The sequence below is a fragment of the Dunckerocampus dactyliophorus genome, chromosome 12 (assembly GCF_027744805.1).
Source record: "Dunckerocampus dactyliophorus isolate RoL2022-P2 chromosome 12, RoL_Ddac_1.1, whole genome shotgun sequence".
Taxonomy (NCBI): domain Eukaryota; kingdom Metazoa; phylum Chordata; class Actinopteri; order Syngnathiformes; family Syngnathidae; genus Dunckerocampus; species Dunckerocampus dactyliophorus.
In genome coordinates this window covers 27,625,392-27,652,628 of record NC_072830.1, presented here as the reverse complement: position 1 = coordinate 27,652,628, position 27,237 = coordinate 27,625,392, and the positions used below count along the sequence as shown (strand labels likewise).

General features: G+C 39.0%; 1 protein-coding gene across 1 annotated transcript in view; it reads right to left on the bottom strand.

The window, feature by feature from the left end:
* The window catches only part of lsamp (limbic system associated membrane protein), a 314,265-nt gene that overhangs the window by 197,137 nt on the left and 89,891 nt on the right, over nucleotides 1–27,237 (bottom strand). The gene's annotated exons all lie outside the window — the stretch shown is intronic.

The following is a 27,237-nucleotide window of genomic DNA, read 5'->3' as shown; positions in this document are numbered from 1 at the left end:
GAGTTTGAATGAGCCTTAAAAAAGGCTCATTCATTTGGCAGTCATATGTAAATTAGGTACAGTCGTCCCCCATTTCTAGCCACTACCCCACCCCCCACCGGGTTAAATGAACTTCCACGATGTAGGATATGATGTTAAAAAATGGCATATTTTCGTAGTTGTAGCATAGAAAACCTGTTAATGACTTTCTAAATACAGTTGTTAACATTATTAGAGCCCTGTAGACATGAAATAACACCCATATGGTCACCTTTATACTCTTATTATTAATTGTTTACATCACAACTCTTAGGCTGCAAAGACTCGAGACGACCGTTAGCTAGCAAACTAGCAAGCTTTCTTCTAAACTTAAGAAGTGAAAAACTTACCACTTCCACACGGGATGGGAGGACAACTTTTTTTTCACTCTATCATGTTGGAAATGCCATGGCTGACTTCATGATTTTATGCAGTGTTAAGGTAATGTCACGTAAGGTAATGTTTCCATATTTTGTGTCAATACTGCCGCCTACTGACCAGAATACTACATATCACTTGTATTTTAATATTTTTAGTAATAATAAAACATAGTCTACCACGAAACGGCGATCATTTATGGATTAATTAATTTCTGATTAACTGTTTTGCGAGATATGATGTTGGGTGTGTGCCGGCTGAATAAACAAGCAATGCTGGGAGAAGTCTGTCCACATCTACAGCATATGAATACATGATTCAACGTGCCAGAGAGTAAAATACAAGTTTGTTGCACGTGATATTTTATGATAACTCACGCAGTGTACGAAAACCGAAGCAACATTTTGGCAAAAATTTCCATCAGAAACTAATCATACACTTGGGCGTTCAAAAACCGAGGTTCCACTGCAAAGGGTAGTTATAACATCACAGAAAACAACAAACCTAATGATGGCATTTCAGAGAGCACTTTGCTTGCCATGCACAACTATTATATTAACTACTACTAAATATATATATATATATATATATATATATATATATATATATATATATATATATATACTGTATATACTTGATGACAAATATCATGGAAAAACAGATTATCTCAATCTTTCTTCGGGCACCTTTTAAAGTATACACACAACATTTCAAACATGGTTTTCTGAGTTTGGAATGGCGGGTAGGACAGAGATGAGGTGCTATTCAGAGACTAAATTAATGATAGACAGAAGCATTAATCCTCGTTAATTATATGACTAGAGCTTTAAGCCACTCTATTAGTCGTGCTGTTACCCACATAAAAGCACATAATACTTTAATGCACCACCCACTACAGTGTATTAAAATGACAGCCGTCTAGATGTGCAGGGTTCATAATCAGAGCAGGTAATCATTGGGAATTGGTGGCTGTGTAGTTTATAAAACACTGGAACATTGTGCACCTAAAATAAAGGAATGTCTTATCTGCGCAGGTGCTTGGGTCACTCACAGTAATGTGAGGCGTTCATAAACAATCACAAGGTTACATAACTGGCAAACAAGGACCATATTAACAGTTTGCTTTCAGGATGAAGGACATCTGCATATCAGGAACACACTCGTCTAACCGATGCACAAAAGAAGCCAATAACTTCGAGCTTGGGAAGTCAGTGGAATGACAAATACAAAATACAATAAAATATAAAATACAAATACAACTTGTAATGACTGTTTAGATCTTGGGTGTCCAAAGTGTGATCCAGGGGCCATCTGCAGCTAATTACTTATTTTAATAGCCCCCCACACAGTCTAAAAATACAAAAATAAAAAAAATAGCAAAACTGAAAAGAAGACTATGAAAGTGGAAAAACAAGCAAAAAACAGTAATGTAAGAAGAAAAAGCTCCCAGTAAAAATGCACTCTGTCACCCTTAGCACAGACCTAAGATGCACGCTGCTTTTTTGTTTAATTCTATAAAACCTCTCAGCATGTCTACATGGGTTGGTTTACAAAATGTAAAATATCAAAGTATCCCTGTGGTCTTTTCAGTATAGAGCCTTCACTGGAAAAAGTTTGGGCTCCCCTGGTTTTGATTGAATTGGTCGTCCATGCAAAGTGAAATGACAAAGAAATAATCTGGGGGAAGGAGATTTTCTATACATAGAAAAGGGAACAAATACGTATAGTCCTTCATTTAGTTTTTTAATGAGGCTGTGGTGAATGTTTCTGTGCTAAAGTCACATTTGCTGCTAGACTGGAGGAGACAGCAGGCGTAAATGGAAGAAACCGTTTTAGTATAAATGATAACTAGTTGCGCAAACAAAGACAGGAGAAACCACATACTGTATGTAGTAAGTGGACATAATATATCCTTATAGTATTTTGAATTGGTGTATTTATACATTTTATTTAATGTCAGAGGTGTGCACTCAAGTCACAATTTTGATGACTTTGGACTCAACAACATCATCAACTCGACTTGGACTTTGACGTCAATGACTCGGACTCAAGTCTGCTGACTTGAAAGTACTTGAGCTTTTCAGTGAATGTGTTGAGTAAACCGTGTCCCCGTTCAAAGTGTTCAACTAACGTGATTGTTATTATGTCATTTCCAGCAAGAAAACGTGTTTTCCCTTCGACTCTTCCTCTTTGAGTGCATCTGTTAACGTCCAATCAGGTGTAAGAACAAACAACGAATGTGTGGATTACATAACTCCCTGAATGCTATGTCAGCACTCTGTTTCTGTGACTAAATCCTGTCACAGTGGTCTTATTTAAAAAATAAAACTATTGAAAATGCATTCATTGCATTTATCAAATGTAATAGATTGTTACATTGGTTAAAATGACATTTTATTTGGGAGACACTAAACAGTGCGAATGACTTGTAAGGACTCAAGAATTTCAAGCCAATGGCTTTGGAATTGACTCGACTTGTCTTGTCTTGACTTGACTTGCACATCTTTACTTGAGACTTGAATTGAGATTAAAGACTTGAGACTTGCAAAACAATGACTTAGTCCCATCTCTGTTTAATGTTATGATAGCTTTTGTACCATTAGTTCCATTGCACCTTTTTGTACAGGTTTTACACTGATAAACCCTATAAAATATTATATTCATCCGCACAATCTACAAACATACAATATTATTACAAAAATAATTATGATAATTCTGATTAGCAACCGTGACTAGGACCTCTTTTCCCCACAAATGGATGGACGGTGACGTATAAAGGAATAGTGCTGGAACATATAACACCGGAAAGGGCAAAATAAGTGATAAGGTGGGTGCACGAGAGGGTTACAAAGATTACTTTGCGCTTTGACTTCAATCAGGACCTGTTGTTTGCAAGTACACTTTCCACCTCTATTCACACAGGTTGGCAGGGTGCATCCATTTGCTGCTGCAGTTCTGGCCTTTTTCACAGTCCTTTCACACGGCTGAAGCGTGATTGCATGCCCAAGCCATGCATGACCCCATTCTGTACTGCCGTCAAAGGTTAATATTGTGGGGTCAGATAGTTTTGTACGGCATTGGTTTTCAACAGCAACAAGAAAGCGACACATACAGTACATTAAAAAAATTAAACGTCATCTTAGCTTGCTTTATGGCTTCCACTACCTAAATAATTACAAAAAAAATTGTTGTGGTCATACTGCAGGCTATGCTAAAGGCTCTGCAATCCAAACAAAACAGAGGCAACTTGTAGTTATCCTGTGCAAAAATAGCAGACAAAAAAACAAGTGATGGAGCACGGAGGCCCTCTAGGCGCCCTCGGGGAGAGTAGAAATAACACCCAGGTGGAATACTGTGGACTCGTACTGCTTAAAAGGTCAGGGTCGGCTATAACCCTGGAACACCCAATGGAATGAGATTACCAACTAAGTGCATCCATAGAGCTCGAATGTGCAATTGAAGCACTGATACATTACTTTGCCACTGTCGTTCTTCCGTTGTACTCATCTGCTGCAGTTCATTCCCACACTGCATCTCGGAAATCATTGTATCTTACGGGTTGTGATGGGCTGCAAATGGCAACATTTGCACAATGTCTGGCAATAATGTGCACCACCAGCCACACACTCGTCAAATGCTGTGGTGGTGAATGATGAGGGCGATGTGAAGTATTATTGAAAGTGAATTCATTTGTGTATTTGTAAATGTTCGATGTCTGTGTGTGTGAACACTGAGAGCATGATGGCATGTGCTTCCACAAACCATTACATTACAGTGCAGCAGCTATCAGCAAAAAAATGTAGCTGCAGCAGACGTTTTCAAAGTTACATTCCAAGTACACTCTACTTTGTAGTGTAACACAAAGGCAACTGTTGCTGTTTAGGCCGCAATTATGCCTATTTTACATGTAATGATAATATAGTGTTGTATGTCGGTGGTAGGTAGGCATAGAGAAGTGTTTTGTTTTTTTTTAGACTAGAAAGGGTTTCTGGTCTGTGACAGCGTGCAAATAGAATTTCAGAAACATTTACTGAATCTTTACTTGAATTTTACACATTATAATAAACATAAGCTGCGAGTTCTTTAGTGATTAATTGGTAGTTCCCAGTGCAGTCAGGAGGGGCAGATGAAAAATCCAAAAAAGAAAAGTGACAATATGAAATAAATATTAGTATTTGTCCATCAAACTGTATTATAAATGTCTTTTCTGGGTGATTCCAATTGTTTTTAACATTTCCTTAAGTAAAAATAGCTGAATTTGCACATTTCCTGATCAAATGCAGGGCGGAAAGCTAAGATGAGGCTGCCGCGAGCGTCTCCTCTCTCGGCTTAGTGCGTAAGCCCAGCCTACCATCTGAGTGCACTCAATGACTGCAGTGAGTTGGATCATGGCGTCTTGCCAGTATCTGTTTGTCAGTATGTCACCAATAATATAATGTTAGAATGTACTGTTGTTTGTTATACCTCATTATGACTTTCAATAGCCTGTGTAATATCTTCACACAGGGGCATGCGTAAGCTGGAAGGTGCTTGTCACTGCCGTCTTTCCATAGAGAGGAAATCATATGTTTTCTTGACAGCAGCATGAGCTGGAGAGTACCTAGCCAAATGCATTAAAATGTTTGTATGCTCTGCTCAATGAATGAATGAATGAATTTGAATGTCAAAATGTAGGAATATATACCGAAGCTCACCAGAAGGTGATTAGACTTTTACAACAAAGTGTCATCCTGGTGAAGGAAAGGGTGCACATATTCCATATACAAAAAGTATGATCACAAATGTTTTTCAGTTAATAAAATAAATACATCAATACTTCAAAACAGAGTCAGTGCCTCACCAGCCATGAACCTCACCGCACGTTAATGGCAGTTGTTATACTTGGTCTGAAGATCGAGGCCTTCAAGATAAAAGGCCAACCGTAACCTGTACTATGTAGTATGTTTGGGAATTTATGTTGTGGTAAGAAGATCTGGGTTTGACCTCCATTGGGCATCTCTGTGCGGAGTTTGCATGTTCTCCCCGTGTGTGTGTGGGCTTTCTCAGGGTACTCCGGTTTCCAAGAACATGCATGTTAGGTGAAATGGCGACTCTAAATTGTCCATAGGGATGAATGTGAGCGTGAACGATTGTTTGTCTATATGTGCCCTGCGATTGACTGGCGACCAGTCCAGGCCGTACCCCGCCTCTCGCCTGAAATCAGCTGGCATAGGCTCCAGCATACGACCCTAGTGAGGATAAGTGGCATAGAAGATGGATGGATGGATGGATGTTTTGGTAAGACAAACTCTTCTGTTGTTCCGCTCAGTGAATTGGAAAATGTGTTAATAACCTGCTGAGTCGCACATAAAACTAAGAAAGCTCAATTTATCTCCAAGATAGACAGGGGCAGGGGGAAGGTTGTCTTCTCTAATTTATCAGCTTAGCAAAGGTCCTTACCTGAAGCTACTCCACCAAGTTGTGCTCAGTAACAGTCAACTATCTTACTTTCACATCAATAAACCAGTTACATGCACAAATAAGACGTGTACAAGTCTAGGCATGACTGAAATGAAATGGAACATTATAATGCAGCCAAGGTTCTTATTCATCATGCCCAGTGAAAGACTGCTCCACTCTGTGTTACCACAATGCTACTGAAAGACACATTTATTTCCTCTTTATTTCACTTACTTAGTTGTTTATCATTCGGATTATTATTATTCTGTATTCTCTTTTTTATGATGTTTTTTCCCAAGAAAGACAAGGAAATGACTTTACTTTCTGTGACCACAATCTCACTACACACCACGGGCGATCAACCGCCAATTGTTTTCCACACACAGAGCCACAGGCTGACGAGACCGATTTGTCTCAAGTCAAATTGAACTTTTCATCACAGCATCGCCGAAGGACACTTTGCAAGTCCAAGACTTATTTTAGTTGTCAGCGCAAACTGACACACAGAAAGTGCTTTGCACCTTTGTTCGAGGTAAAGGAAACAAAGGTTGATGGATGATTTCAGTGATCTGTGTATTTGCACAGACTTAAGGCAGGGGGTTTTCTTTCCATTCCAAAGCAGCCTGAATGGAAGATAAACAAATGAAAATATGATGCAGTTTGACGTATTTGACTTTTTCAGGCAGTAAAGGCACACATTTGTCTTAAATCTGAGCAATTTTTCAAAAATACAGAAATCAATGCGACTTCTCATTGTGTTGATGTAATTGGTTTGCGGAGCCAAAAGCATGGAAAACATCTCTTTTAGCTCTGCCCAAGCAGCCAGAATGCATTATTAAACATTACTTCAGGAGAAGAAAGGACAAGCATTGAAGTAGTCTTCAGCCAAAGCATCATCATTAACTTCCTCTTGAGTTGATATCTCCTCTGATCGGATCACAGAATTCCAAAATAATTAAAAATATTAAAATGAGGCTGCAAACTTGTTCTCGTGCTATTAAGTAGAAAGAAATCAGTGACTGCTGGAATTCTTTCAGAAAAAGAAAAAAGACAGACTGCGCTTTGACACAAAGTCAATAAACAGTCAAGAAGGGAAATTATTTGGACCTGGCAGATTTAAATGGATCAAGAAACCTCCCATCCTCCTTCATCAGGAGATCTGTGATCAGCGCCATCCATCCAATTGGGCTGGCTAAGTGCAGGTAGACTTAGCTGTTTATCACCACCTCATCTTATAGATAAGCCTTCTCTCTGATAACATTAGAAAATAAAAGATGACGATCGGCAAGCGGGCCGGTGTCGTTCCCCAGGAAGGGAGAGACATCTGCTGGTTATGAGCTGTCCTACAACTCTTCTTCTTTGTCACCATGGAAGCCTCGTGTAAACCTGCAGCCCTCATGATTTATGTTTCTGTTGGTACACAAAATAAATGATCTGTCCTAGGAATCCAAAACACAGTACATCATTTTGTGTTTGGATTATTCTCTAAGTAAACTTACAGTTCCTAAACGAATGTTTTTACTTACTATTACAGATAAGGTTCTATAACTTATTGCTCTCTGAAACAATGACTGCAATAGAACATCCTTATCTACTCCACGTGGTTACTATTTTCTATGGAAATACTGTACGTACCATATGGGAGTCATTTTTGACCAAAAACAGAAATACAACTGACTTCAAATGTGGGAGAACGGGGGTTGGATGTCACACTTTTTACTCCAGTGTGAATTGCTCATCATCAAAACATCGTTCAATACTCATTCCTACATGAAATCGAAGCTTAAGGTGTTGGCTTGAAATGTGACACATCGTGACAGCCAACCCCTACACGGGGATGGTCGTCACACACTATGGGTTGTTTGTCACAATGTTATTTTAATGGCAAAACTCATTTCAAAAAACGGCAGAACTGAATTTGAACATTTCATTGTATTGACAAGTTGAGAAATACTTGCATAACTTAACACAAAATGAGCAAGGAACATGAAAAGGAAACAAATCTTTGGGCCAGCATACTATATATTCAAGATACAATAATCCCTCCTTTATCACGGTTAATTGGTTCCAGACCCGACTGTAATAAGTGAATTTCTGCAAAGTAGGATTCCTTCGTTATAAATGAAATATTTTCATAGTTAACAGTACTAGTCAATGGTAGTTTTGTAGTAATTTTGGGGAAAAATAAGTAAAATTTGATTAAATATGCTTTTTTAAATTTTTTATTAACAACAGTCCGTATTTACCACACAACAGCGTGATTTATTCATGAATATATTTTTGAAAAACCGTGATCCAGTGAGGGGGCGATGTTCAAACCACAAAGCGACGAGGGATGACTGCTCTTGCTAGCAGTAAGCCTAACAACCGTGTCAAACTATTTAGTTAATAAATTCTAAACGAGGGGTCTCCAATTAAATGAGTAAGGTCCGTTTATGCAATTTTTTTCACAGCGAAGGTCTGAACCTCATTTTGCTTTAAATTGCAGCAAACAGAAAAGCCCATATGAATATCAAATGTAATAAACCCTGCACATGACCCTACTTCCTCTATACAACACAATTATCTTGGCACCTAAAATACGTTTAAAAGAAAACGGGACCAAATTTCAGCATAAATAATAAAAGGTTTGACTGTACAAACAATTAAATGAACACAACACAAGACAAGATAAAAGGCTTATTGTTTAAGTTAAATAAAAATGCATCCACCAGTTTTGCTGAAAAAATACTATAAAATAATAATTTAATAAGTGTCTCTTGAAAAGAAAAGCTGCAACAGTACATTTTCTTGTTATGGTATGAATGTAGCTGACATTGGGACTCGCCTGATTTTGTCACTCAATTCCTCTTTTTGTTTACGTTTGAGTAAGGCCTTAGTGAACGGTCATTTGCACGTTGCTGTGCTATAAATGAATGACTAAGACTCTGGTAGATTTGCTATTTTCCACGCTCTCACATCAGACTTGGGTGGATACGTCCCCTCGAATGATTTGTGTTTTGTCAAGTAATGCCAGCCACATTTGCACTTTTGACCAGCACTACAGTTTCAGAGCATATGAGACACAGCGGTTTGGCACTGGATTCTGAAAAAATGAACATATATTGGTCCATCCATTCACTTTTAAATGATCGTTTTTCTCTGATCAACTTTTCTTACTTTTGAGCAAGCCATGGTTCTCTCAGTCACTTCTCAGCAAGTAAACAATCCATTTCACTGGCTCATTCTGAGTGACGTCACCGTCTTTGCTGTCGTGTAACCGTAATAACTGAAGTAATTACGCCGGCGATCGCTCCGCGAGCATGAATATATGTTATTACTATCTCATTCAATCAATCATAGTCTTTTTTTTTATTTGCAAATACAACACCATGACCTATTTACAGTTTTCACATTGGAGCTAAACTGTGTGTGTGCATGTGTGCGTGCCTGCGCGCGCGCGTATGCGTTCAAATTTCCCTACGATGCGTAACCTTCTGCATGCTACACTCCTCCATGCTCTTCCACTTCCTCCTTGCTGTGGAGTGTGTTAATACATGCAAATGATCCATGCCAAGCTCTTATCAAGTGTACTTCTGCCACCTTGTGGTCGTTTTTATGACTTAAAACAGTGACATTTTATGGTGTGCAGTTGCGTCAATACCTCTGCGCAAAAAAAGATGTGTCTTCGGGATCGAGCGTTCGTTTACAAAACTATCTAAATATAAATGTATAATATAAATCATTTGGTATTGAATGAGTTATATTTCCCGTTCACTTTTCCATAAAGGGCCATCACTGAGTCTGTATCCGGAGGTCCGCCATTTGGTGACGGCTGATGGAGGGAAACTATGATCCCATTTTCGTAAATTTCCATCCAACAATTTGAGAGACAGCGTCCTCTATTGGCGAGATACAATGAGTGTCACAGCTAACCCGTGTGAGCTGTCAAAGCTTCTTTGAGAAGAATATACTGTATTTCCATTTTCCTGCTCATGCTCGTACCAACAGAGCACCAATTTTAGACATTTGGAAAGCATTTCTGAAGGGAAAAAAACAACAAAAACAGGTTACTTATATGAGTCATTTTCCAAGAACAATATTTGAACGTGGATGTAGCTAATTAGCTGGCATTTATTAAGTGCTCCGAGCTTCACAATGAAATCCCATAGAAAATAAGCACAATGGACCTCATTCACAACCAGTTCCTAAGCGCTCCCATTATTGCCCATTTCAACATTTGTTTTCTTATTCAACACCAACAAGAACTAGAATACATGGTTTGTATACCGATCGTGGGCTCATAAGAGAAAGGTTTTAGTTGGTTATTTAGCTAGTAAACATTCCTGGCCCATGCATGATTCTTAAATGTTGAATTGGAACACCTTTGTGATGTCCTGTCTGTCAACATTGCAAGTGTGGGGCCAGCAGGTCCATATTAACCGCGATCAAGTTCCCCGTTCACATTAGAACAATACAGTCGTCCCTCGCTGCATTGCGGTTCGAATATCGCTCCCTTACTATATTGTGTTTTTTCGAAAAATAATTAATAAATGGTCGCTGTTTCGTGGTTGACTATGCCCTATTATTCTGTGTGGAAGTGGTACGTTTTTGCCTGCTTATTTCGTCCTTCTCCCTCACTCAGTTTCAAAGCCATTCTTACGTTTAGGATAAATAAAATTGGAGGCTAGCTCGTTAGCTCAGTGTACAGTATTGCTGTGGTGAAAGCGGTGCCCATCTCATGTCACTTCAGAGATGCCGCAGTCTGCGAACAAGCGGTGTGCAATGTGATGTAAACAAAGCTAGCAGTACTGTCGGGGTGTATGTCTATGCATGGCAGATGCATGTCAGACTGGCATGAATATATCAATCAAGTGACAAACGTCATAGTGAGGATGGATGATAGGCTGATGGCAGTCTTGTTTTTTTAATGCCACGCACGATCAACCCACATTTTGTTTGAGATATTACAACAAGGAACTTTATCACTGCTAAAGGATGACTTTGATTCGTTCATTTAGACATTTTTATGCTTGAAAATGCTTCATTAATGCCCAGAATGTGTAAAATGTCATTCATTATGCATATTTTTTACTAATATTAAGTAAAATTGGTACTGTACCACTATTAGCCAATTAAATAATATAAATAGACTGGTATTGTTTAGAGCAGGGGTGAGCAAACTTTTTGACTCGCGGGCCGCATTGAGTTAACAAAATTGGCTGGGGGGGCATACTATATATTTGATACGTGCACACTAGTTTAAGCTTATGATAGCAGTCCACCTGGAATTATTTGTTTTATTTTATCTGTAAAAGTGTCATGCAATATGAACATCAGACAACATCACTTTTTTTTACTGAATAAGACGTCTGAAATGGACATGGATAAAGGGGGTGTGACATACAATATGAACTATGAACGATCTAACATTGACTATTAAAAAGTAGGTGAACGTTCCTCCTTTTTTACTTCCCAGACAGCGCAGTGGGTAGGTTAAGTTGTGTGTCACGTATTTGTTGACTTGTGTTTGTTTGGCACCATGGGTGAGGTAGTTGTCTGGATCGCTGCATGTGAAAAGCTACTTAAGCCACCAAAAGTCTCGGATTGACTCTGACTACTTGCAAGTCATGTTGCCAGCTTGTATGTTAAAGTTTACATTAAATACTTTGGAAGCAACCGGCGGGCCGGATTCAAACGCTTGGTGGGCCGGATGTGGCCCCTGGGCCGTAGTTTGCCCACCCCTGGTTTAGAGGCTGAACAAGCGTGACCAAGGTCTTGAAGGAATAAACCTGTGAGATTAACCCTTTCAATTTGGATAAATATATATTTTATTCTGGGTGAAACATCAGTGAATCTTGACATCTCAAGTCACACTGAGGCAGGAGTTGAACATTTACAAAGGTGTTCTCATTCCATATTGTATACAGTCATCATCGCTGCATATTTCTATTCTATTTGTGAAAAATATCACAATAGATTACTGCACTCTCGGGCAGTAATCACATGAAAAAGATGACATCAAATTCTTGAATAGAATCGTGATCTTTTTTAGAATTGTAACTTGACATGCCTGAATCTATTGTCTCACTTCTGAGCCTGCCTCCTGTTGCTATAGAAACATCAGACAGATAAAAGAAAGAAAAATGAGCTCCTCTGTGCACGTGTGTGTGAGACGCAGCTTTGAAAGACGCCTGTTGAGCTGTGTATAATGACTACAATGTGTACTCAAACTCATCTGTGCAGTGAATGAAGAAGCCTTCATCAGTTCACTTCTGACAGTGTCAGTGCCGTCAGCCTCCGCACACGCGCGCACACGCGCGCACACACTCACGACATTTCGCTGTGACAACAGATGCAGTGCCTGCCTTCTCAGTGTGCATCCGTTTCGACAAGATGATATGTTAACTATTCCCAAATAATCTTTATTATGGTAATTCACTGTTGGTGCATAGCTAAAACCCTGGGAGATAGCTAAGGAATGTAGCATCACTGTCGCTGCTGCAGGTGGATGACACATCCTAACCAAATTTGGTGCTCATGTTTAAAGAATCTGACAGATTTTTTTTTCTTTGTGCAATTAAATAACAAAAACCTCAAAAACACCTTAAATCAATCAATCAAAAAGGCAATTGCGGATGACCTTTTAAATCTCACAGCTATGAAGCAACCCCTATTTATTGCAGTACCCGACTAAAGTTCAAATATAGCATCTATCAACAAAGAAGTTAAAAAATAAATACAGGGATCAGTTAAAAAAAGACAAATCACTTTAAGGCAGTGCGTCTCAAATAGCGGGGCAGGTGTCGGGGGGGCCTAAGAGGCACGGAGGACTTTCAACATTAGTGCAGACCTGCCAAGATGTATGACTTTGTCGTACTCGGCATGCGATTTAACTCGTAAATACGCTTGTAGTCCTCACTGCTCCCCATTTTGTTGCATTTCACTGGTTTCAGTTTCGAGTTCAGTCTGTACAGCAGATAAATAAATATCAGTTTCTCAAAAGTATTTCAAATTGGGGGAGAGGGGGAAACATTTCTGTCCCCCAGTTGGGGCATGACAGAAACTAATTGAAACCCATTGCTTTAAGGGGATGATAAAAAGTATACAGATGAGTTGTGTGAAATGTCAATTAGACATATCTTACTGTATCCTTCACCTGGGATTTACATATAACGCCACCTAGTAAGTCCTTCTTGTATACTTAAATAATAATCATGGCCATTGTCACAGCACCTAACCTTTGCAAAGTTATTATCATATCTTGCAGTGAAACATGGTGTCCACTAGATGTCAGTCGATCCTCCCACTTTGCATTGTGTTGCTGCATCCTACTACAAAAGTTAGGTGGAAGAACACAGTGGAAGAACAATCAATCCCTCCAGGATTTCGCTGGATTTTTTATTTTTTTTTGTCATTGTTGGACTTCAACGCCTGATTTCATGTCAGCTTTAAAAAAAAGTTTTTCAAACGTTGCATCAGCTTGGCATTTTATGAATTTATCATCAGTGTTTTAGTGGTCTTTGTCTCTGCACAGAACGTGTGTGTTTTATGAAAAGAGTAACAAAGCGGCGGACACAAATAAGAAACCAGACAGGAGGTTAAACAGTGTGCTAGTATATACAAGCATAACCCATTCTTGACATCCTTGTTATAAAACCTCATGATCCTGAACATATTTTACCAGTGCCAGATATTGTTTGTATTAATTGCTTACTCAGGCCTCGACTACATGAATGAATTGCAACAAGAAGTCGTACGTTGGCAGTGCATTTGTTTGTGTGATCCACATGCACCCTCCACATGCACCCATGTGAACCACGCAGACATGCAAACCACATGCACCACCATGATATAGACAAATTAACACTATCTAACCTCAGTTGTCCCAGAGCTTGTATGCAATCCTGCTATGATAAGGGGAACTTAAACTACAGGATCACCTTCCAGCCCTGCAGATAGCAAAGGTGAGTTTGATCGAAGCAAGCATGCACATGCATAAATATACTATTTGTGCATGTTGCTATGCATGCACAAACACTATAAAGACAATGAGTCAACCATTCTTTTTCAAAAAACTTGTATCAGATTGAGATATAGGTTGCTCAAGCATTCACAAAGAGAAGGTGATCACATCTTTGTAGGTGGGTTAACAAAGGTCAATAGGGGTTTGAATAATAAATATACAGAGTAAGAGTAAATACAGTAGCTCTCCTGCAAACACACATGAAAAGCTGACCTTTTTCAAAATGAATCTTTATATAAAGCAGTAACTATACAGTATTGTTTTGATGAGGTGACACTGGTGTAGTGGTAGCACAGCATGTTTTGCGACCATAATTTCATTCCCGAAAACCAGGACACTGGGCCTGGTAATGAGATGTCAAATGATAATCAAAAACGTCAATACAAATGTCAATGTCAATATATTTAAATTTTGCATCCTCTGTAAGGATAAAAAAATGTTATATTACAAAATACTGTACTTTCCATAACCAAAGACGCATTCCAAAGGCAAAAAACGGCATGAAAATGATTCCAAAAACAGAACAGGAACCTGAGGTCCTTAAGTTTCAGGAAAAATGTGCCCTCTAAAATCGCAAGAACTTGTCAATTTGATCCACCGTTGTGCATGACGTACCCAGTTTTACGAAACTTCAACTCAGCAAGTGGCAGAGGATTAACTCTGTGCATACGTTTTGCTTTTTGTTTGTCTTTTTGGCAACACTAATTAAAAAATATGCCCACACGGCAGCCCCTCAGGGATTATGTCACATGCAGCAGAGTGCCCTGATGCCGCTCAAATTAATGGCCCAATGAAAAACAATGAAAACCAGGACATTTTCATCACTTTCTAAACAAAACAATGAAAAAAAAACGACGGTCAGGGCAGGACGTGAAAACAGTACATTTTGGTCACCCTAATATTACGGAAATACTTCATCTCTCAAATATCCAAACTCGCCAGTTCCACTTCCTCCTCTGTCATCAGAAGTATTGGAACACACTTAACAGACCTGCTGCTTTAAATGCGTGTCTGTTCTCACATTATTCTCTTAACGCCGCTCGTTGAGGATGGTCCTTCTTTGGAATGAATGTGGCAAAAACCTAAACAAAACAAAAAAGCACAAAAAAAAGGATTTTATCTTCCCTGAGGTCATTCTAATTGGTCGTTCAAAGCTTTGTGGGTCTTTAGAGGCATATTTTTAGACATCCATCCATCCATCCATCCATCCATCCATCCATCCATCTTCTATGCCGCTTATCCTTATTTTGAGAACATTTTGGTTGAATTCTGAAGTGTACGACTATAGGGACATTGGAATTTCAAGGTTCCAATAAAGATACCAAAAAATACTTCTTAGCAGGGGTGTCTATGACTACTGAGTATTAGCTAGAACACAAAGGCACCCATAATCTGATGACATGCGTCTGACTATCAACAGTATTTTAACTAAGTCCAATAATGTGTTCTCTACCCTGTGTATCTATAATATCATATGGACAGACGCTTTCAATAGAAGTGAAACAGCTTCATTTTAAGTAATGTGTCAGCAGAGAGGACATTTTATGCATGAACAGGTGCTAGGGTTTGTAGATGAATGTTGGTGTGACTAAAAGCCTGCCAAATCACAAAAAGCATCCTTCAGAGAGATAAAAAGTGCATGCATGAATTGATTAAGTGTATGACGACAAATGTGCATCTTTGTTGTCTACTTAAGTCCTCTTACAGCGGGGAAACCTGCCACTACTATTCAAAACATATGGAGCTGAATAACAGACATCAGCTGACATCAACAAATACATTAGGATTGGTAAATACATTGAAAAAAAAGATGTCAGTGCACACGCCACACTTATGCTACATTTAATAATGCATGACCCCTCTCGGTGGCTAACACATTCATTTCTTTCAATCCTCTCTCACACACTGGCAGACACACACATCATGGCAGGAGGGGGTATTTTGCAATGCCAATGAGCTTCTTTAGTGGACTGCCATAGCTCACTGAAGGCAGATTGTAGAGAAAAGTCTCATATAAGAACATAAGCCAACGTGCAGAGGAACACTTGCAGACAGGCAAGAAAACATAGCCTCGTTGTTACTGTTACCTGTCTGGATATGTGAAAATAACCCCGCTAAAGGTTATTAGGTGTCAAAGGTAACCATTGCATGTGACACACTGACCATATGGCCGTCAGTGGAAGAACTGACTTTACAAACTAAACACAGCTGGTCACTCTCTGGAAAGGTCGCTCGAGGTGGTGTAGATGACTATTTGAATGACTCAAAAATTACATTTTGAGGATTATGTTATGATGCCTGATATCAGCGATCAGCAACTACGTTTCAGATGCATATTCATCACACACACACAACAAAGGACAGCCGACGTCAGAGAAAGTAAAGCCGAGCGATTTGTGAGGTCTGATTTTTTCGAGGAGGCCTTTTTGTCATATATACATATAAATGTTTTTGTCAAAAAAAATATATTTAACATTTTCAATTGAAGGATGTGGGGAACATTTTTATGTGTAGCTTAAAGATGCTAAAACCAATCCAATGTAGGTGAATACATTGTACTATAATCTACATAAGCTTTGTGTTAGAGCTTTATTACCTGAGGTGCAGCGTTAACAGTTGAAGCATGTACCGCTCACCGTTAACACTTACATTGACACCTATGGACAATTTACAGTCTCCAATTAACCCTTCTCAAATAGTGCGGGCGTGTGGCAACATGCACAAATGTATCGTGCTCAACATGCAATTTGACTCTTACACTTGTATGCTTCACAGCTCTCCATTTTGTTGCATTTTCCTGGTTTCAGTTTTGAGTTCAGTCTTTACAGTACAGATAAATAAATAGATAGTATCACTTTCTCAGCAGTATTTCAAATCGGGGGAGCGTGAAAACATTTTTGTCCCCTGAGGGAGCATGACAGAAAATAATTGAGAACCACTGAATTAACCTAACATGCATATTCTTGGGATGTGGGAGAACGACAGAGTACCCGGAAAAAAAACACACAAGGACGGGGAGAACAAACTCCACAGATGTTCGAGTGGAGATCTGATGTATGCTTACCACTATTCCACTATGCTGCCCTCTTGCTTCAACTAATTCCTTAAAAAGAAAAGGTTTTCTTGGCCCACAAGCTGTCTCACATACTTCTGTTCAATACAGACAGTATTGCTTTAAAAGGCTGTTTCAGAAAACAAAGCTGTACATCAGTAGTGTCAAGCCCTTAATGTCGGTCCATCGATCGAAAAAGTGCTGGGCTTCTTTTTTTGTTATCCAAGTGAAATCCTACCACTCTGATCTGTAAACAATACATCTGATGTCATTATTTCACTACAGCAGCATTTTAGAGCACCAAAACGTAAACAACTACTGTCATTGCTGCAACGTAAACCACCTTGTGGAGCTCGACCATGAATGATAGGCCATTCGGAGTAAGCGTTCCACAAGCGGGTCATCTTTTTGTTCCTTTCTATGGGGCTATGACCTTTGGACCATGCAGTTCTCGTCTTGCCAATTGTTACTTCTTATTTTATTTTTCCGGTGGCCAAATATTCAATGGTTTAACAGGCTGGATACTGTATGGCCCGTGGGCCGAATTTTACCCAGATCTGGTCTTGTTGTTTGTCTATTATGTGTGGCCTGTGATTGTCTGGCAACCAGTCCGGGGTGTTTTGTGTGTTTGTTTATTGAGATCCCAATTAGCGGCTGCAATAGCAGTGCCCACTCTGGTCTGCAGACTTCAATCCATTTTTTTGACAGCGATGCTATATATAGGATTCGCAATAGCTCTTCATGCAATATATACATATACATATACACAATTCAGGACTTAAAAGATCAATACAGATGATTATTAAAAAGAAACAGACCAAAAATAAACAAACAAAACTGAACAATCAGTCTTGTGTAAATACAGTATAAAGACTCCGTTTTTTGTGAAAAGTTACTGAATTACTTCCCAAAATCAGAAAGTTTCATGCCACCATTACTCTATACCACAATGGCCTTTGCATTAAATGTTTACGACAAGAAGCTAACAAAAAGCAACATTCTGTAGACTGACAAGTAGAATATGAATGCACCTCACAAAAAAATGTCAGTTTAGTGTACAGTATTACGGGCACCTTTGTCAAAATATTATTTCAAATAAAATTGCTGACAAAATAATTACTCCTACCTTTTACTCTCAGCCAAACCAACTGGGTATTCATATCTCTAAAAGTAGTCCTAAAAGGGCAGTTTAGCACAATACGAGCGACTTTGTTTTCAGCAACTTGCAATTTGTTTAAAGGAAAACTGTCTTTGGAATTTTGCCCATCAACCACGATCGCTGTGGAACACATATGTAAACAAGATGGGCGCGGCGCTCCGTCACCGAAGTAGATGCGAGCGTCTTCGTCACATACACATGAACGCACAGGCGACAGGAAGACATAATGTTTTGAACGCATATTGGACTACAATGCTGATGGGGATGTCATACAACTTCATGTCAAAAAATCCGAACTACGCCTTTAAGCTTGCTCAGAAATGCCAGAAAAAACATGTCCTGTTCACTCAAAACGTGAATTCAACTTAAAATATGCGGTGTCTTTGAACGCAACCTCACATGGCTCATAATAACATGGTTAACATGTGATTCAACTGTTCTGCCAATATCAAAGAGACTAGGCAAATAGACTTTCAGACGTGTGGTATCATGTAGCTTGACTTAAAGTTCCAGTTCATTTGGAGCTGTTAATACATACATTCCATGTCCGGTCATTTATCTTTCTCTTCAAAAAACACAGAAAAATGGGCATCTTTCACACATATTTGCAAATGGTGATTAACCATAATTAATTCATTTAAAAACTGTGATTATTTCGATTAAAAAAATTAATCCCTTGACAGCCCTAACAAAAACCCTATTTTCGGTAGTTAACTGTTCATTCATGGATCTCCTGTTTTAGAAAGAGTGTACAGTGGAAGACATTCAAAACAAACACAAAAATGTCAATTCACAGCAAAAGCTCAGGAATTCATGCAGATACCGTAAGTGATATGATGAGCTAAATAACACCAACCTTAAAAAACACAATGTAATTGGATTAAGGGGAAATCTAACACTACAGATAAAACTCAGTTTATCAGACTAATTTCTAACCATATGGCTGTCACAGCAGGATGGAGAACACAAACCTCACACAAGTGTACTACAGTGCAGATACCCTCTGAGGGTTTTGAGGCTACAGATTTCCAACTTGAAGAATCCCGCCGCAGATTTTCTGTGGGATTTAAGTCTTGGTCGTATGTTTTGGGTCACTGTCATGCTGGAAGACACGACCCGTCATCCGAGATTCTACGGTTCATGGCCACCTCCATCATCCCATCAATGTGGTCCTTCAATTTTGGTCTCATCTGACCACGTCACATTTTCCCTGAGTCATTTAGGTGTTCATTGGCCAACTACATTCACCTTTCTTTTTTCTTTTCTGTTCTTTTTTGTGCAAGGGAACACTGCACAATCTCAATCTATTCATGTTTTTTACCAATGGGGTACTTGATGACTGTGGAGATCAATTAATGGGCCAACAGTGCTGGAAATCTCACCAAACCTCTTGCTTAAGGGACAGGACTTATTTGTGTACTTCAAAGACACATAACCCATCTGTGAGAATCAGAATTCTTGCTCTTGATAGTTTGTCTTTATCTGTTAAACAAACCTCTTCTCCTCTTTCAGCAAACACAATAAAACTTTCTTCTTCATATTTGATTATCATTGTGTGTTATGAACCATGCTGCTATTGCAGAAGCCAGACTCATTTTCCCTGAAATTCCATGAATATTATGGAAAATATGAGTAATAAAAAAGGATAAACTGGCTCTATATCAGAGCAGCCAATGTTCTTCACACCAATTATCTGTTTGCAGCTTTCGAGGCTGACATGATCTGGTCCATGCCAGGGTAGGTCTGGCCTGCTGTCAGATCTGCGATGAGTTAAGCACACTGGAAGCTACCACCTTCATGCTAGTGTTCTCATTATTTCAGACACTGTCAGATTAATATGTTGATTCTGTGTAGTCTTTGCCAAAAAAAAAGCTTAATAATATTTGAATGACTTTGTGACCTTCAGAGGCTTTACTTACTAACAGCTTATTGTGTGTATTTGTTCATTAGACACACAAAAAAAATCTACATTAAGATGATATGCCCACATGGGGGCGTCATTAGAAGCAACTATGAGTATTATGCTCTACACCAGTAGAAAGAACAACTACAGATAAAAATATTGTGAAATGTATACAATATAACCTGCTTATGTCGGCAACCCGTCTATGTTGGCCAACCGTTCTGTCGTGTTCATCTTATTGCTAGTGTCCGCTCAAGTCGACGTCAACATATACTGTATGGTTTCTATGAAAACTCATCCCGTTCATGTTGACGTGTTGTAGTTTTGTCAGCGTGAAACGACAACAGCAACATAACTACTGTCTAGTTGTACAGCATTACAATGTGCACACAGTGACTTCCTGCTAAGTTCAAAATAAGATTTCAAAGAAAATCATGGCAGTAATAACCATGTTTTTTAAGCTTTAGTGTCATTGTAGTCAAAACAATGAAATAAAATGAAATTACCGCTGCAGCTCTGCAGACAAGAAAACTGAAGAATCAAAATAAAATATGTGCAAATGGAGGAACATGTCAGCAAACTGTCGTAGGTTAAAAACAACAAAAAACAAACTTAATTATCGCCCATTCTCCTTATGTCTCTGGCGAAAGGCACAAGCAAATGCGCTACCAATGGCTACTTTCAGTTCTAAATTTGGATATGTCAATGCTTATGTCGATGTCAGTCAGCCAGTCTCAGGAGTGTCAACATCAATGGTTTCCACTGAATCTCTCTGTCACTGGTAATCCAAATTGATTATCCAATGTTGTATACAGGTCTTGCATTATAGAACATTTAATTGTGCAAACTAATGAATAGTCTTTGATTATATACTATATAATCCATCATGTTTTGACAAAGAAATACCTGTGTATGGAAACTCATGTGCATGTGCAGTATGATATTGAAATACTTTGTGTTGTGTTAAGGACAAAAAGAGCCAATGTGGGAGGACGAAAAAGAAGAGAAACGGCAGAGCGCAGCTGCTGAAGCAGCTGTTGATTGTGTATTTGTGGAGGTTGAAACAAAAAAAAAAAGAGGGAAAACAACAGCTTTGAAACTTGTAGGCAAAATAGTGCAAGACAAAGACAGAGCAGAGGAAAAGATTGAGCACATCTACAACAGTGACGTGCGGCCAGGGGAGGCAGGTGAGTCATCATGAAAAATAAAACATGAATGCTAACAAAGTAAATATCAGTATTTGTCCATTGAACTGTGTTAGGGCTGCACGGTGGCCTGGTGGTTAGCATGTTGGCCACACAGTCAGGAGATCGGGAAGATCAGTTTAGGCCGCTGCCCCCACGACCCGACCTCGGGTAAGCAGAAGAAAATGGATGGATGGATGTATAATTGTAATTGGTATTAACATTTTCTTAAGTAAAAATCACTGAATTTGCACATTTACTGATCAAACACAAAAATCTAAGATGAGGCTGCAAAAGCCAAACCTACCCTGATTGCACAATCCTTCACAAACTGGGATGGGCCCATTTCTGTTTGTCAGCATGTCGGCAATATAATGTTAGCAGAAACATTAATTATACCATGACTTTCCACAGCCCTGTAATGTCATTAATGCAGGTGTGACATCATCATTATTGCTAATCGGAAAACAAATTGCAGAGAAATGTCACACGGTGAGGCGCACAGTACTCCGGCTCACTATGAAGGTGGTGTTTGTGAGTTGGAAGGTGCTTGCTGATGCTGTCCTTCTCCAGAGAGACTTCTAAAAATAAAATAAAATAAATAAAAAAGAAAGGGAGAGAGATTTTCCTGGACAAGGATAGGCACATTGACTTAGTATACGCATAAAGGCAAGACCACAAATGCTTGGCAGTTTTATCAAATAAATTAAATGAGATTAAGTATTTGAAAACATTTTTAGCAAAAATAAATTACTCTGTTCTGTTTCTTGTTATCCTCTTAACGAGCAACCCGTATTAACAGTGACCAGAAGACAAGAATTTGAAATTTAAAAAGAAAAACTCCAAAAGAGTCAGTGCCTCACCAGCAACGAACCTCAGTGCACGTCAGTGATCTACACCCACTGGCAGTTCAACATGAATAGCAAACATCGTTCCTTTGAAACCTCGTAGTATCAGAGGAGAGTCTTCCCCCGAAAGCCTTTAAATCCTCCACTCTATGTTTAGAATGCTGATGTTAGTAGTCGTGTGTTACACGTCATGACTATGTGTTTGTGTTGAAGATGCATACGTAGTAAACACAGCTCCAAACCCTTATGGGAATATTAGCTCACATGACAAATCAGTTGAAATCACATCTAAACAGAGAAATGTTTACGTATCATCCTGCTCACTTGTTCTTGTCTGTTGTCTGTCATTTGCCATTTACAGTTTGTCTGTGCAGTATTTCACACTTGACATTACATTGCTGAGAGTCTGGTCATATATCATAAAACAGTTAATTGTTCCATCGTTCAGCAGCACAATAAATCCTGTGAAGAACGTCTCTACCCAAGTGCTGTGTTTGGTTTATTCTGGGTGATTTACGCCGCAACATTAGTTGGAGTTGACAGCTACTTACATTCACAGAGTAGGAGACCCCCCCACCCCCCCAACCCCCCGACCCAAGCCTCCGCAATGAATGATCCTTTGCTCCTCTGCTCGTGTCCTTTGTTTTCTTTCCTTTTCAACCAACTGGCCAAGGTCGGTCAGTGCTACAGTGCTGCAATCAACAGTTCATTAAATGAACTCTTATGTCTTTTTCAGGTGTGGACACACTTTTCTTATATTATATTTTGTAAGTACGTAATCTTTCGCCACTCACTAGACACAATTTTCAACGTAACTATTTTGCATTGTGTGGAAAGAATCTCACACAAAGAGAAAAATCTCATGAGACAAACAACTGCATCAAACCTCAGCATCCCAATTAGAGCTGCAAAAACTATGTTTGTGTTTGATTAATCGTTTTTGGATTTAAGAATGTGGGGGTTTAGTGAGTCGGGTAGATGGTCTTGTTGTGCATGTGCGGGTTTCTCGGGTGACAAAGACGCCACATTGAGCACTGACTCATATGCCGACGTCACCGCAATAGAAAACGGGGAAGATGCCTAATTTATGTTCTGCATGGAATTTCACCAACCGGTTTACAGTCCAAACAAGATCTCACGAGATTACCTTTCACAGGTAAAGCAGAAAAAAAATACTTCTGATTGTATTTGCCCATTACAGCATCATTTTACGAACAGAATTTGTTGACTATGTGGCATAATGCTGTGGCATAATAGTGTGGATTCCTGCGGTGAAACCAGTTTCTGTAGAAAGGTCCCTTTATTAAGTTTCGTCAGTTATCTTGCTTTTGTTTAAGGGGCAAATCTACCACATCCAAACATATCGCTGCAATGGGCCAACCATTTCAACGAGGTCTTTGCTTAGTGCGTATACAGTCGTCCCTCGTTTATTGTGGTAAATTGGTTGCAGACCCGACCGTGAAAGTGAATTTCCGCAAAGTTGAACATGAAGAAAGTTTATTTTTTCATAGTTAAAGCATAGAAAACCTGTTTATGGCTTTATAAATACAGATTTTAACATTATTAGAGCCCTGTAGACATGTGTGACAATAGTCACTTTTACACTCCTGTTATTCTTTGTTTACGTCACAATTCGCGGGCTACGGGATCACTGCGGGGATATAACAGACTGCCGCTGCTAGCTTAGCAAGCTAACTAGTTAGCCTCTCCAATTTACTTATTTTAAACTTATGATAGTGTTTAAAATGGAGTGGGGAATAACAACAAAGAAGCCAACAAGTTACCACCCCACTCCACTCCTAACCCAAACCCAAACTCAAACCCAAACCCCTCTGGGTTCTGCAGCAGGACAATGATCCAAAACACACCAGCAAGTCCACCTCTGAATGGCTGAAGAAAGTGGCCGAGTCAAAGTCCTGACCTGAATCCTATTGAGATGCTGTGGCATGACCTTAAAAAGGCTCTTCATGCTGGAAAACCCTCCAATGTGGCTGAACGACAACAATTCTGAAGATGAGTGGGACAAAATTCCTACACAGCGCTGTAGGAAACTCATTGCAAGTTATCACAAACGCTTGATTGCAGTTGTTGCTGCTAAGGGGGGCCCAAACAGTGATTAGGTTTAGGCGGCAATCACTTTTTCACAAAGGGCCATGTAGATTTTGATTTTTTTCTCCCTTAATAATAAAAAGTTTCATTTAAAAACTGCATTTTGTGTTTATTTGTGTTATCAATGACGGATATTTAAATTTCTTTGATGTTCTGAAACATTTAATTGTGACAAACATGCAAAAAAGTAAGAAATCAGGAAGGGGGCAAACACTTGTAGAGTATGTTTCGGTTAGAGTAGCAGCATCTGGAACGGATTAATGACACTAACCAAGGTTCCAATGTATACTGAATATAAACATTAAAATTGTGAACTAGCGCTAAATGCTGCAAGTGGCACGGGTCCCCAAGGATTTGCCTGCTTTGCCTGTTGGTGAATACCGCCTCTGAGCACAGGTTCATAATAGCAAACTGGTGTCTTTGAACTGATCGGCTTCAACGTAGAGTATGTGGAGACCGACCAGCTTTGGTATTTATTTCAGCAGCAGTGGAAATGAGAGAGGAAATGAGACATCAACCTTGATGAAAAAACAAAAACAAACCAAAAGCCCATCTAATTTGAGCTTCTAAGAATAAGGTAATTTGCAACATTCAAATATGGTTTGACCTGACATTTATATTAACTGACAGGCTACTGCCAATAATCAACCAACCGAATGACGAGTTGATGGGTATTACTATTGACTGCATAGCACGCTGTTCATCACCATTTGTCAGATTCATTACTTTTGATTAAAACAGAAACAAAGTATCAGTATTAATATAAACAACATGGCAGGTAAAGTTTGGAAACGGCATGTTTGCGCATTTATCCATCCATTTTAATTATCTGCTGTCAAAATTTTAAATGCTATTAATGTCATTTGAAAGACAGTTTCCATAATTATATCTGATACAATATACTGTATCTATATGAGTGTCAAGCTCTGAGCAGCATATTTGAATATTACCTGCACAAATGACAGGATAAAATAACTTCATATAATACAACAAAATGAAATAATAAGCTAAATTTGCGATGGGTCCATGTTGGATGAATGCCGGAATACAATAAACTTTTTAATAATGTGGACTTAAATATTAAATTGAAGAAGAGGAGATGAGGCAATGTGGAGCAGATTTAATATAACATTAAAATGTCAACATTTCAGACACACTTGAAGCATACTTCATGGTGGTTGAAAATATTTGGACTTTTATTACCTTTACAGCATGAAAATGTTTCACACAGTTTTGGTTCACTGACTAAACATTTATCAGACATAATACAGCTCAGCATCCATGTTGTTTTTTTGGAATTAAAGTAAGTGACTGACTTCTCTGTTTACTTGTCGCTACCTCCTCATGAGAGAGTGTGGGAGGTTAGCATTCTGTTTATGCAAGTCGGATGCTTTGATGGAGCGGATTGTACTGTAACAATGTGAAGCATGCATCTGATGGAGGAGAGTGTCAACAAGTCAAGGGAGCAGCTCGGTATGGGCGAGAGTTTCACAACTCTGAGCAACAGACGTAAGCAGGTAGATTGATGTGCTTCTTTGCAAGTACGTCCTTCAGAAGCTTCTGGGTAGTGGTTTGAGTGAATGTGAGAGAGCTCATTATGGCCTGGCAGGAACAGAAAGACCCTTCATAATCATTTCAGTCAGCAGACAAACACTCAGCTCAAGAACCCTTCACCTCTCTTTGTGACAAAGAAATGCAACAGGCCAGTCTCAATTGTGACAATTAATGACTCTGTGGAATAAATTACTTTAGCTATGCTGAAAGTGGATCCAAGGGCATGCTCTTACGTGATTACCAGACTTTATGTGAAGAATCAGAGGTGAACTGGACTTCTTATTTCAAATCTTCTGATATTACTTGTGTTTTTGTTGACCAAATAATGGCACAGTTAATGATATGCACTGCATGAAGTCACGCCTCGATTGTATGGAGTATGTGACATGTACATTGTCTTGGGAAAGTCACATCCAAAACAACATGATCTTCAACATCTTCCGGATCACAAACAACTGTAGGGCTTTTTTATTGTGGAATTTTTACCAGGTGAGATGTAACAAAGAGGATATAAATTGCATGAAAGGTTCCTAGAGATGTGCTGCAAGGAGACTGCGTCTCTGAGCAACAGTAACCCAGGTATGTTTAACTACGGTATTGAATTCTTATTTCAGCTTCGTTTCGTTTTGTTTTGCTGACCATCGACTGGTTTCGCTCACATTTGGTGAGATCATAGCCGGTGTTTTGGTGTGTCGGTGCGGTCAACGTTCACACTCGCCTCACTCAGGACTGGAGTCCGTTTGCAAGCGGACCAACACCCATCTGTCAGGTGGTCTCGGTCCAGTCTTGGATTCACGTTTTTCTTAAAAATACTGAATTACTAAAAACATTCACCTCTATCATTCTAGGATGAAAATATAGCAACATGTAGAGCTATAACTATATGACTATAAATATAGTTATAACTTTGGATATGTCTATCTTGAGAAAGGATGTTGTTTATGTGAATGATCTTGGAAGCTCTGTCTTGGTACCTTCTATTCCACTGGATAGAGAGCAAAGTGTAACTGTGCTGAAGATAGTAGATACTCTCCTTCAAAGCTTTCATCATTTCTGTCCTGTTGGAATTCGATGGGAGCACTTACCTAGAAAAGAGAGAACACAAAGAAATGATATGATTTTTAGTCTTTTTTAAATGTATTGTGCTAATTATAATTCTTGAAGTTAATTTCAATTAACACTCTGCTGTATTCAGTACTTGGTTGCACATGACATGATGACAATGACAGCATTTTCAACAGGGTCAGCCAGGCACAGGACTTGGCATAGTGAGGACTGACTGGAATTACCATTCAAACCATTGCTGGAACTCAGCATAATTAGCCTTCAACACTTTAGGGAGTGACAATTGTCTTAATTGAACAAACAAAAAACCTTTTTGGGCGATGGGGAAATCCCCCAAAAAATGCCATTAAACTGTAGTCACAGATGAATATATCTAAGAGCAAAGTAAAAGGAGAAAAAAAAGTATAGTTTAGCGTCATCACAATGAAACCAATGGAACTAGAACAGTGAGGGAATTTGAGAGTTCCGGTAATCTAAAGTGAGGCTGATAAATGAGTAATTTGATGTAATTTCTTACTTGAGC